The sequence below is a fragment of the Grammomys surdaster genome, unplaced genomic scaffold, assembly GCF_004785775.1.
Source record: "Grammomys surdaster isolate TR1022 unplaced genomic scaffold, NIH_TR_1.0 126531, whole genome shotgun sequence".
In the NCBI taxonomy this organism is placed as follows: domain Eukaryota; kingdom Metazoa; phylum Chordata; class Mammalia; order Rodentia; family Muridae; genus Grammomys; species Grammomys surdaster.
The window spans coordinates 5,198,995-5,213,590 of NW_021621323.1; positions in this window are offsets into that span (position 1 = coordinate 5,198,995).

The window sequence follows — 14,596 nt, forward strand, 5'->3', positions numbered from 1 at the left end:
TTTTTTCCCCTGCCTTTTAGCCCACATTCATTAAAATACTTGAGTGCTACACTGATAACAATGGGGGAAGGAGGGGAGGGAGGGGAGGGAGGGGAGGAGGGGAGGAGGGGAGGAGGGGAGGAGGGGAGGAGGGGAGGAGGGGAGGAGGGGATGAGGGGAGGAGGGGACGAGTAGAGGAGGGGAGGAAGGGAAAAGGGGAAGAAGGAAGGAGGGGAAGGGAGAGCTCGGGCTGTCCCACAGGAAGAGTCCTTGGCTTGAAGACAGTGGCTCTGTAGGTGAAGGCCATCTCCAAGGCTCCCCATGGCGGATCCAGATGAAAATAGGCAGTCCATGGTTTTAAGGTATTTATTGTCTTGGAGGAAAGTGGATGAGTGAAACCATATCCTACTTCTCAGGGTGGGTCTGAGATTAAATACCTTTGCAGAGAAGAGTGTCTGGGAAGGAAAGCTTATTGGCTAAGTCCTTCAGGCCTTTAGGTAGCTCATTAAAATTGAGATCTGTCTTGAGGCTACAGTGATCATAGGTCGTGTCCTCTACATGTGGAGGGGCTTGGGGCATTGCCCTTATGTGACTAATGACCACAAGTCTATGGGGCACTGTGGCTAGTGACAGGGGCCTTGTACCTGGAAACAGGTGAAAAGCCTACTATCCCTTCAAGGTCTCCGGGGGTTTCGAGCCTTAGCTCAACATGGAACAAGGCTACCTTTCACAGTCTCACAGGCTGGTGGCCAATGACCCCCCTGAGGAGATGGTAGACCCACACTGGTGGATGCAAAAAACATTTTACAATCACAGAAGAAAATTGAGATTGTGTAATCCTGGATGGATAGTGGTAGCAACATCTTGTGTCCCTGATGAGAGCAGATTCTAGGAATAGAGGTGTCCTCAACTATAGGTCCACCCTGATAAATTTACATACTTGGAAAGACATGGGACATACTTGATTTCTCCCAACAAAGATGTGACCTGATTCCAGCAAAGAAATAGGACATCTCCAGAACTCTGGCCATTGTCTTTGCCACAAAGCATAGATATTATGGGGTGTCTATGAAGCAAGGAATGAAGTTTGAAAGATCCAACTCCAGTTACTCACTGTTCAATAAAAGTGATCACTCGGCCAAATAATGGTGGAATTATAGTTTTCTCAAAAAAAATGTTGTTAATTGACAATGGCAGTTATAATTCACAAAGCCAACTCAGATTTTCTACTGAGGAATTCTTTTATATAGACACAATATTTTATGTCAGTCAATGCTCACCTGACTCCAGATCAAAAACTTAAAAATAAAAATTAATCTACCTACTATGTTTTTACTTCTCCAGACACCTGGATATGTGAAGCCCATGATGACTAGTTTCCTGGCAAGGAACAGGAAGTCTGGTACCCATAAGCATGCTAGTTAATATTTGTATTTCTATATGCATCATGCCAGATACATACAGTATCTGAGTATGATTTTGTTTTAGGTTTCTTCTAAAGGCTGATGTCAAATATCTTTTCATGAGTTTATTAGTCAATACAGATCCTCTTTAAAATATATATACTAAAGCATATTTTTCTGTGGCAAAGAAAAAAAATAAATAATAAGCCTTGTAACTCAAGAACAGAAAGGTACATATTTCCTCACAGTTTAGGGACACGGAACATCCCAGTTGGATGGCATGGTGGTAGGAGTTTGAAAGAACATGTCATCCACAGTCAGGAAGCCAAGCAAAGAACACTAGTGCTCAGAGACTATCTCAGTGACACTCTCTTATTCTGTCAAAGACCCAAGGATGTAGCTTCCAATATCCAGTGTGTATCTTCTCTCTTCGGTTAGACATCTCTACAACCATCCTCACAGATACATTTATGGGTTCATTACACAGACAGCTACTGTGAGTACAGTAAGTTAATATAAACCACTGCAATGATCTTCCTCAATCTAAAACCCTGGACTTGGAGGTGATTCAGTATCTCACCTCCTCTCTCCTTTAAATTCCAGATTCATCTGAGGGTATTCCTCCTACAAATCAGGTTAAAAGAAAATCATATTTTTCCCTTGGGCATCTGTGGTTATTTACATAATATATAATAAATTATATGGATATGCCCAGTAATGTGTCACTGAGCAGAGTTGCACACTTAAAACATTTTACTTCTCGAGTTCCATTCTGACTAAAAACATGGTTCTAGTATATGTCAGACAGTGTTTACATGCAGGCCTTACTGCTTACTGTCTCTCAGAATGAGCAGGAGGGAGACAAGGAGGCGGAGCAGGATGGTGGGGAATAACAACAGGAAAAGGAACAGGAAAAAAGTTCATGGGACTATGCAAAAAAATAATAAAAATATAATTATACAATCCTAGCTTAACACTAGTCACATTTTAACACCCTTTTGATTTATTAGGTTTTAAATGAGGAGAACAGCCTGTAGGGAATACTTTGGATCACAGACTACTGGTGAACATTTAGTAGACAGAGTTTTAGGTGGTCATATGCTCAATATTGGCCAATATTTACCTATGAATAAAACTGTTGGGTTATATAGAACATCTATGTTTACTATATTGAAGGATGCCAAACCTTTTTCCCAAGTGATTATTTGCACTCTGCTCAGCAATATACATGGGTTCTTATTTCTCTGAAGCTTCAATACCACTGACTACTATTAACCTCAATTTCATTGTGACTGTTAAGCGGTATCTCAGTGTAATTTTGATTTATGTTTCCTCTAAAGCTAATGTTTAACTTTTTTCATTAGTTTTTTAGTCAATATAGATCCTCATTTAATAGACTTACTAAATTATTTGCATATTTTAAGTAAGAATTTTTAAATTTTTGTTGCAGAGTTTAAGGGTTTTTATTTTCTAACATAGTTTACTAATCTGTTATCAATTATAGGTTTGCAAATATTTCTCCTATCTTGTGGGGTTGTGTGTGTGTGTGTGTGTGCATTTGTCTCTAATCTAGCACACAAATCTTCAACAACAAGACAGTGTCATCTCTGGAGAGGTCAGCCTACATTTTGGCACCTAGAAAAGATATGCAGAAAAAGTGCCAAAGACCCACTGGGCAACAGAAACAGCCCTTTCCCAAAAGCAATTCAAAGGAGAAAATAATCTCTCTTTTTTGTTTTTTCTTTTGAGTTTGCTATTAGGTACAAACCCAATTTTTTCTGAATAGGTAGATAGATAGATAGATAGATAGATAGATAGATAGATAGATAGACAGACAGATAGATAGACAACAGACAGATAGATAAGATAATTTAGATTGGATAAATAGAATACTTTCTTGGAGTCTTTAGTCTTATTAATAAAATAATTTAACAATGAATATAAACAGAAAGACAATTTTATTAGTGTTTAAATGGAAAAAACCCAAGGGTATGCAAGTTATAAATATTATATTTTTAAATTTTAGCAGATACCCAGTGGAAGAGAATGGAGGAACAGGGGAAAAAAAACCTTGCTTGTTGAGTTAGCAGAATTAAGGTATGCCACATGGCCACAGACAGTCAGTCACACAGCAGGGAGGACACTTTAGATGGGGGAATAAGAAGAACACCCAAAGTGCTACATAAAGAAGAAAAGGAAAAGACTGGCTTTTCTCAGTAACTCATCAGAGAGGCAGAGGAAGCAACACACCTATGGCTCTGTGAGAGACTATCCTAGAGGTGGGAATTATGGGAAGGAAAAGTAAAGGATCTCTTTAAAGAGATAATTACTCCACCTATCCCTTTAGTGTGGCTTAAGTTAGATCTGCCTTCCTAGGGATGGTATCTTGGCCACGTGATTGACCCACTCAACTACAATAAAGATTTTTTTCACCCAAGCCAGAGATTCTATTGACCAGAGGATTTTTCCATTAATCAGCCTTTATTGATATTCTAACAATAGTAGCATGTAGATAAAAAAAATATTGCAAAGTAAGCAACTAGGAATGATGTACAGATCCAGGGAAATGTCCTCACAGCATGCAAGAAAATTTGGATTTTGCTAAAAATACACTCAAGATAAATTTGATTTGAATGCAATCACAATAAAACTATATGAGCCTCAGATCCAAATAGTCTACCTTAAAAAGTCCCTGCACATAAAAAATTAGCAAATTATTTGTGACCCCATTAATGACTTAATAATTATTATCACATATCACCTGGATATTTAACATTTTAAAAATTGACACTAGTAAATGTTGATGCAGATGAGAAGGTACTGGAACTCCAGTACGTTGCAGGAAGTGTTAGGTAGAGCAAGCATCTGATGTGCCAGCGTGATAAATTAGAGTTCCTCACATACCTACCTGACAACTTCAGAGTACATATTTCATAGAGTGACCAAAAATGTACAAAACTCTTCCTAGTGGATTTACTCATCAGAGTACCAACTGCTAACAACCTTCATGTTCAATGACAAATAAAATGAGTGTTTTTACTGGAGAGCTACACTGTGGTAAAAGAAGACACGACTCATCTTATTTCCCCAGACACTATCCCAGAAGTCAGGGCAAAAGAAAGTACAGTGAACCCACTTCCATGATGTCCTTAGACTCCAAAATTACCCCAGAACATGCTAGGGAAATACTAAATGAAAACGAGAGGAGTGTGTCCCAGGAAACATGTAGGAATTCTCAAACCTTTCAGCCCCAAACAAAGAACTAAATCTTATTCACCAACAACGTAAAGAAGGTATGTAGAATGCAAACCTCATAGATGATGCAGTCAAACAGCTGAACGGGCAACAGAAGTGCTTAAAACTCTGGGCATCATGTACACTTTCAATCAATAACTCTATTTCATCAATTCAAAGACCTGAAACAATACATAATGATGATTTTCTGAAGAGATAATTGAGATTTCAGGTTACAATGGAAGATAATTCAGCTAATAGGAAGCTTGTATTTCTAGACGTCCTTTCTTCTGCTGTCCTGTAAGATACTTCACATCCAAAGAATCCCTCAATATTCACATTCATATGCTTTAAATCAACTCATATGCGAATTCAATTCTACTTGCGTGGCTTTTACACAGTCCCTAAACAGGGACCTTGTTAAAGCTTTTGCGACACGGCTGACATTCAGCTGACTGTGTATCTTATAAGTAATAACATAATAACAATAACATGTAAGGAAGGCGCTTAGTTCCTGCAAGTTTGCAAGAACACTGAGCTTCAATCACAACAGAATTTTAATTCAGTTTCAAGAGTGATGAGACAGCAGAGGAGTCAAGAGGGATGAGAAGCAGACTGTTTTCAGTCAGTCTATACTGAGGGGAAAAGCAATTCTTATTAGGCAAGCTCTCCTCTAGGAGACAACTAAATTAAGTGGGATAATATGAGGTTCCTGGTGTTTTTACATAATGAAGGCTGATTGCTCAGTAGCTACATACAGCCAAACCTTCCTAAGAAGGTGAAAGAATTTGAAAATATAGTGTGTGTGTGTGTGTGTGTGTGTGTGTGTGTGTGTGTGTGGTGTTTATGTTTATGAGAGAAAATGTTAAGAAACATTAATAGGCAGAACAGTAAGTAATTCATATCTGAAAAGATTATTTGCCTAATTAATGAAGGCAATTCTACCTTCAGATTCCGAGTTTTACACAGGAGGAAGTCATGCTGTAATGAGAGTTGATGAGCATTCCCTAATCACACAAAGTGGTAAGATATTTTCCTCCCTTGTAGACGAACAGCCTTTCCAGAAAGATAGGAAGACAAGACTGGTTCCCTAGACTCACTAAATCAGGAATGCAGGGGAGGGACACAGGCATCTGAAGGACCCTGAGGCGTTAGGGTTTTTTCATCAGCTCTTAGTGGTCCACTTTATCCCACTCCTACTAGCTAAACAAAACTAGGCAAATCCACAACCCAGGTTTCTCTATATTTTTTCTTGGTCTCTTAGAACATCTTGATGAAGCCATTTTTCTTGCTGGCCACTATATGCTGAGTCTTTAAAATAGAGCATACTATCCTTAGGAAATAAAATACAATAAAAAAGCCTTTTCTACAGACTTTTTGTTTATTTGTGTGATTGGGTTTTTGAGATAAGTTTCATTCTATAGGCCAAACCGCCCTGGACTTCATAGCAATCCTGCTTAGCCCCCACTTGTGAGCCACAGTGAATGACAAGAAAAACACCAAAAGGTGACCAGGGTCTGGTAAATTGTACCGTGACCACTATAAATATGCTAGGTCTTCATTAACTCTACGTAATATCTCCAACTTGCAGTAACTCCAACACTGTAGAGCAAATGACATATAAGACTTCTGTGGAAGAGACTGTGGCCATTATACTCAGTTTTAGATGAAAACATAAAATAATTAATTGATTGTATACCTGGATTAAGAGATCTAAGAAGCAGATTCATTCCTATGTTTTCTCTGAGTACAAATGCTAAGGAAGCTGAAGGGTTCTCAACTCCTCATTCCTCAGAGTCTTGGGAGGCTGTTAAAAATATGAGCTGCCAGATACACTCCTTTTAACTCAGAAGATCTGGGCTGGCCTCCGTATTGGCCTTTACAGTAAATACCTAGATGATGATGATGCTATAGGCTGGTACCAGATCCTGAGAACCACTGGCTTGACCATCCTCTGAAGAACTTTTTGCTATCTAAGATCACCAAATTCAATCCACATAGGAACCAGATGTAACACCAGCGTGGAGCTGGAACGCGGAGCCGGGCTGATTTTGTGGAGGTGATTTAGCCAGTTGTTATAGGTTGTTTTGTGTTGTTCTTTTCTTCCAAGAGTTAATTATTAGCCACAAAGATCCCTGGAAAAGCATGTTTGACGTATTTGGAAACATACAAAAATATGCAGCTATCAGACACTAATATGAAATAAATTAAGGACACTAAATCTAGAGACATGGTTTTTGTCTTAAATGAGAAAGAATTAATTTCCATTTTTCAATTGCCTTGCTACAGATATTTTTTAATTCTATGAATTTCAATGAGAAAAGGAAGAGCTCATTTTCCTGATTGCATATTATTCCAATACAGACGTCTTCCTATTTGTCATTATCTTTTGATATAACTGGAACAATGGTACATAGTTACCTTCACTTTCTTCATGCCTATTAACACAGGGCTTGGCACAAGTTTGGGAAGAAGGTAAAATGGATAACAGCAAAAAGCAGGTGTGAAAAAAATGACAAATGGACGCATTTTTTAAACACTTGTAACCTTTTTTTTTGACTACTTCATTAGATTTCCTTTTGTCTCTTACATGTATCCAGCAAACATTCCTTTTTTATCTTTGTCCAGGCACTGATCCAACAGGTGGGTAACAAAACAGTGAAGAGAACCAAGTTCTTTACTCTCAGAGTTCATATCCCAATGGGAGCAAACAGGTAGGCATTTTTTTTAAAAAAAAAAAAATGTAACCAAGTGTAATGAAAAAAAGTAACCATGAGCAATCAATTCACTCTGAATGTTTACAAAGGATGCTACTGTTAGCCAGTTACTTAAACTACGCGTGGAGACCACACAAGAGGGAGTTAAACTGCATATACTAAATCACAAAACAACCTGCAACAATAAAAGGTCTCTGAATACTCATTGGCCAAATTGCATTCGAAATCAAGCCACAATGAATGGAGGCATTCCGGGCAGTGTTAGCCTATGTTGCATCCTGTAACTTCACCCGAGCCTTAGCACTGGTTACAGCATTTGTACTTTGAACAGCACAAGCTGCCTCATCACTCAACTTCAGCAAAGTTCCACAAGACACTGTAGCTCAGCTTTCAGGCTGCTGTTTGTTATAAATTGCAGTGCCTGTACTGTACACAGTAACCCAGTTTTATAGAATTGAATTTCACTCTGAAAAGCAAAACCTTTTTAATATATTCCTGTCATCACTCCTCAGCATGAGTCAAATTAAGAATCCTTTTGGATGGGTATGGTATCTGAATGTTTGATTATATAAATTTTTGTTTGAATTGCCGGTCTGATTTTTAATTGAGATTAGGACAGAATTCCAACAATTTCTGAAATGACCCTAAATTTATTTCTGTGTATTTTTGTACTGTGTATTTATGCAAAGTGTCATTCTCAGTAGTGATGCTTATATAAAGAAAACACACTCAACTCTGAAAACCACTGAAGATGCTATCTGCCTGGTGTAGCAAATATTCAGCAAAGATTTCATTCTTTCTGTAAAAGAAAGCAGGCACACTCATCTCGTTAGTATACACATTTGCTTTCATACTATGCTGAAACCATGAGCGCAACAAAGAATTGTTTTAAAATAGACTTCTAGATGTTTTATTATGAGTAGTCATTTGATTGACGTACCTATTTTACGTATCTGTGTATCTGGAATCATAAAACTTTCAAGGGAAAAGGGGTCATGAATTTTCTAGTTTTAATATACTGTGATATAATTGGCAAGCATGCAGAGCAAATTTCCTGGGCATGAGAAATAATTCTCATTGTCCTCCCTGTGCTCCTTGCTTTCACTTTACCACTTGGTGGAGCACATGTGGATGTCACAGTATGCTGGCTTTGCCTGTTATCCCATAGCCCACAGGTGTGCTTACCTCCCTGTACCCCACAGATGGAGGAAGAAAGTCTTGAGTGTCTAACTTTGTCAGAGCTTTCGTTAGGTCTTAGCATCCTGAGTTGCCTATATTTGCTTTTGAATTGCTGTCTTCTAAACCACCACTTCCTCTCTGGCAGCTTATTTTCCCACAGTCAAGCCAGCAAGTGCTTCATCCAAGACAATGTATGGGCTAATGGCTTTAATGTTAAATAGACCTGATTTGTGTCCTTCAATTAATCATAGGCCACTGTGTAAGTCTGTACTAAGAGTATTTCATTATCATTAACTAAAGATGTGGTAATAGTACTGGCTTCGTTGATAAGATTCATGGAAGACAGTATGAGATAAATTCATATGGAATATTTACACTGTAAATTGTTATTAAAATGATCAATTCTACAGAGAACCTAAAAGCATGCTCTTTGGAAACAAAGAAAGTCAAGCTGACACAAAGAAGGGATATGACACATCAAGATAGTAGGGTAACATCATTCAGGAGCTTGTATTTCTAAGATGAGTTTGTTGAAGTAAGTCACAAAAATAAACTAAGAAGCAGTAGAGGAGAGTAAAAGTCAAGAAAAGGAGACAGGGCATGCAGTGTTGGTGAAGGCGATGAGAGAAGGAGCCAAGGGCTCACGTTACTCAGAATGGAACTGTCGAGTCAGTAGTTGACTCACAAAAGCACAGGAGTTCTACAGCTAAACTTTCAATATTATTTGAAAGGACTGTACCCACTGTTTTATCTTATTAACAGCTATTTAAGCTGTAATTAATTGACACCATATTTATTAAGACCTATCCAGTTATTAAACGCCTTGAAGGCTGAGGCAAAATGTATTCTATTATATTTGTTTGTCAAAAGTAGAGATAAAGGAATGGATAGACAGATCGATGGCTGAGCTGGTATATAGATGCAGAAGACATAGGAATAATAGCAGATGATATCAAGATCAAAAGAGAACTTCTAGAAACATACCCTCAAGGCAAATATCTTCCAAGAAATAAATCAGAGCTAAGAATTCAATAGTAGTAATCTTAGTGACCATTTATTTATTTATTGCACACATCTTTCCAAGATTAATAAACCACTGATACTTTCAGAATACAATACATAAACATTTGCTCAGAGAGCTCACCTATGCTAGGCAGAGAGCATGCTGGGTTTCGCTTGCGATATTTCTATGTGAATACCGTGTAGCCCTCCAAAGTCCCCAGCTTCACAGAGACAGTGTCTAGGAGATAAGGAAAAGATCCTATCCTGTTCACCACTAAATGATGCCCAATTATATTTGACCATAACAAAGGGGCAGTGTGATAGAGATGAGAAATAGGGTACCACAATGGCAAGAAGAGCAAATGATTCGGTGGATCCATTGGAGTGGAGTGGGTAGATGATATGACATGAAGAAATTTTGAAGAAATAATTTTGAATTAAGATTTTACTTCATGAGTAGAGTACATATGGCTCATCGCACGTGCACGTGTGTGTGCGCGCGCACACACACACACACACACACCCTGTTTTCTTCAACATGGACTTGTGCACCATTTTCCATGTAAGTCAGCTCCCTCACTCTTAAGCCAGATTGTGACTCTAAACTGCAAAGCTCGTGACTGGGTGTGGGAGGGAAAAGACTAAAATTAGAGAGCCCAACAAGCTCTAATATTAGGGATTTATTTTGAAAATGTCATTTCTAATGAGGGCTAGCAAGGAAATTCTTTAAAAATGATTTTGCTTGTTTTCATATGATGAAGTTTGTTCTATCCTAAACAGGAGAAGTTGCTCGCCTCTCTGTGTTATTTTTTAAAGTCCTGCAGATATTTTCAGAAAAGAAAAATCATCTACTTAATTGCGTAGAAAAAAAATAGATTCGGTCTAAATGAGGTAAAGGTTGACCAGGTCTGAGGTAGGGCAATTAAAAAAGTAAATAAATAAATAAAACCTGAGGTAATGTTTTTTATCAGTCTGTCTGTGACTTTGCCCAGTTAACACATCAAATTAGATATTGCATACTGAATTTAAAAGGGATACCATGTCACCATGGTAACTGGGTTTGCTTAAACATATCTTGAAATGTATGTACAATCCAGTTTAGTGAAAGAAGCAAAACCCGGAGGATAGTGCTGAACAATCAGCTTGATAAATTTCTCTAAGGTGGGCTCTTTGAGTTCATGTTTATGGAGCCACCCTTCAGAAGGCTTATCTTTCGAGGTGTTTTGTCTCCAAATCTCAGCTGTTTTCACCAGGAAAAAAACACTATCATAGATATAATTTGAAATGATCACATGAAAAGAATCATTTGTTTATACTAACGTAAGGCTTGGTCAGTTGGCATATGGACATGAATTGTACGACCTACCATTTAGTGTCTTGTGTTTCAAATGCTGTTCTGTTTGGTTCATCTTTTGGAGTATTTCAGATCATCTTTTCTTGAAAAGCTAATCCACAAATAGCATTTCCACCTCCACCAACTCCTCCTTATGATAAAATTGGTAAGAAAACTGCTTCATGTAAATTAAAAAAAATTCTAAAATGAGGGGATATTGCAACAACCTAGCATCTGACCAAGAAATATCTGTAGCATTCTTCTAATAATTTTTGGATGAAGAGTTACCTCACAGAAAAGCAAAATAGTTCATGCTGAGACACTATTATATGACACTAGGGAAAATATATGATTCTTTGAGTTTTTCAAAATGTTTTTTTTCCTTCCTGACTTTTCTTGTCTTTTCTGAGGAAGTGATTAAATAGGATACACTTTGGGAAATTTTATATCATTTACTCTTTTATAATTACTAGGACCTTTATTGGGTTTGGTCACTAACTTTCACAACTCCCATAATGGTAGTGGATTTATTAGCAGAAAAAAGGGCAGTGAACCTTGATATTTTCCCTGCTGAACACCAGTGAGCTATCTTTCTGCTTTGGGATACAGGATGTTTACAATATTTGTCCAATGTCTCCATCCAAAGCCTTTAGTCAGAAGGGAAATTGCTACTATGTAATAAGACCCAATTATCTGCTAGTTATTTAGTAGAAAAGTTAGTACATGGTGTTTTAATTCACACAAAACCTTGATAATTAGGAGTCATCTGCACTGCTCAGAGTGATGTTTTCTACCTTTACGCTGCTTAAATTAGAAAGCTGAGATGTAATGTTCCAGAACATGCTCTTTCAGGAGAGACTCAGCCGATTTTTAACGGTGTACTATGACTGGTGTCGGCAGGTGAGTAAGAACTTGCCTGGATTGAATACCCACTGCGCTGTATACCATTACACCAAAGTGGTATGCTTTTTCAAGAAAATATTCATCCCTCTGTTAGATGATCATTATTGTGAGAGACTAGAAGGACCACTGGGAGGCAGTAGCAGTATGAGCCAAACACCCCAACTTCAAGTCATCGGCATTGGTTTGCTTTGAGCTGGGACCTCTACCTCTTCCAGAAATGAACAGCATAGGAACATTTTTTTCCCTTTGCCAAACCATAATACACCATTGTAGAGAAATGCATCTTGTAAATTGTTTGAGGCTATGGATGTCCTGGCCTGTGCATACAGTGCAGAGAATGAAAACGGGGCAAGCTCGGCAGACTAGCTCACGCATTGTAATGCCACTGGCCGAGGAAACACAAGCAGTGGGCAAGGGACAGGCTCAGCTCCGAGTTTCAGCTTTTTTGAAAGGAAGGAGAAAGGTCTAGTGTCCTCATTCATGAGTGTCGTAACCTTCATGCTAAGAAAGTGAGTATGATGAAGATCTGAAGGAGACGCCCTGTGGAAGGGAGAGAGCAGCATGCCGTGACACTGATGTGGTCAGCGAGCAGAACAGATGGAAATCTACAGGTCCTTGGAAGCCAGCACTAGAGATGACCTTCCAGAAAATCCAGAGTAGTGTTCAGTGTGTCTTACAGGCTCTCTTATAGTGCCACAAATCAACTAAGAGTGGGGTGAGGGGATTCTTGGGGAAGACATGGAGTTGTGTATACCTAATTTCCAGACAAATGCATCCACACAAGCACAGTTTTATATTTGGTAGTTTCAGTATGGATTTCATTTTGTAGAAAATGACCCGTAGCTTCAAAATGTGGGGATACTGCTATTTTATAAATAAAAAGAAAATGAAACCTTACTTAGTATAGTGTATCTTTCTTCAGTAATGAACAAATAAAATATATCCCTTTTAACAGTACAAATAATCAAGCCCATGTGTTTTTCAAAGTCAAAACCCATCTTTAGATGCCTGCTAAGAGGGCTGAGCCCTGAGGAAATACAACCCGCACTGAGCTCTGTGTCTAGACTCCAGTTCTACCTAAGCTTTGCCGGTCTGTATTTTGAGATTTAACCATTTCAAAAGCCTGCCTTCATTTTCTCTTTAGGTTGGAAACTGCCCATCAGTCTCCTTTCCTAGGAAAGCCTGCTTAGGGCAGATCTGTTCAGTGCTCTATCCAAAAAGGATAAAGCTAAAGGAAGCAAATCCATATATCAAGGAGAAAAGGGGAGTTTTATGACTAGTTCAAACTGAGAAGCTTCCAGACATACAAGGATAGATACTGAAGCACGAACCAATGCTTCTGAATAACATTGGATAAAATTTACCTAAGAAAAGTTTCCGTTAATTTGAGGCAACAGACAGAATCCTGGCTTTGGATTCAGACATCCATAAAGTATAAACGCAGAGCTGTCCAACTCCAGATGTGTGCCCTTGACCAAAATGTTTAGTCTTTTGGTCTTCATAATTTACATAACCTAGGATGTTGAGAAGAATGAGATGGAGTGTGTGTAGTGGGCCCAGTAGAAGGCCAGATGTCACTCTTAACTGTGCATTGCTTCTGTTTTAAAGTGTGACCAAACCCATTTTTTTAAAGAACTCCAGAGTTGTAGAAGGCAGGGGTTTCAGAAGAGCCAAAAACACTAGGTATCAGATGCTCAGAATTACAGCTAGGCAACAGAGAGTATTATGAGAAAATGACTATGGTCCAAAAAGCATAGAATTTGAAATTGTATGCCCTTTGAGATTCTTCTAGGAAAAATAGACATAGCTATAGAAATACAACAACTGCTTTGGGTATAGGTTTTTCGATTGAGGTTGTATTTTGAACACGCAATATCTTTACATTAGAAATATGTCAATCTGGTCCACTCATTTCTTTTGGACAAAAATTCCAGTTTACAACTCTAATCCAATGCTCTCACTGAGCGTGGGCTGGTAGCATGGCCACATATGGCAGCCAGTCTCTGGGTTCTCCCAGCACAGGTTGGTTATGCCATCATTTTGGCAAATGTCTTATTTCCTTGTGGCCGAGCTGTGGGCCTTTTTGAATATAATTACTGACTAAATATGATAATTTGTCTTTCGTAAGCAAATAGCACAGAATGAGGACATAAAACCACTCTATTTGAGTAGATGCATCAATTTAATATTTTTAAGTAAATAGAGTTAATAAATTGATGTATTCTGTGCATAATTAAGTTCAAACACTGTCCAGAAGGGATGTATGTTGTTGACCATCACCACTCAGGTCAGTGCCATCAACAAAAGCATCCTAGAGTACTCTTTACAGATCTTCCCTCATCATCAGAGAATAGTGAACTAGCCACTCAGACCACACTGGAACAGAGAGATGCTTTGTAGTCTGCTGCAAACATTTACCCAATAATGATCATTCATCTATACTCTTTACAGAAAGACTGCATACATGAAGTGACAAAGAGGAGGTACAACTACTGTGCTCTCGGACCACAGGATGTGCCATCCACTATAGAGTTGTTTTGTTGTTGTTGTTGTTTTGTTTTAATTTAATTTACAATGATATTTTTCTCTGACCTTAGCCTTGAGTCAACTGTGGACTCTTTATTCCCTTTGTGAGCTGGCTCTCTGCCATATTTTCTGTTCTTGCTCTTGGCTTTTGGATCCCGATTCACTTCCAAGGTCACTTAACGTTTCACAGTCCCACTCCTAACTAATTTTTGTTGCTATTAACGGCTTGGCCATTGTCTGTGGCTGTTGTCCACTACGTTTCATAGCAGAAAGAGTGGGAATTGAAACGATTTAGCCTGTTGTTTTCTGTGACTTAGGCT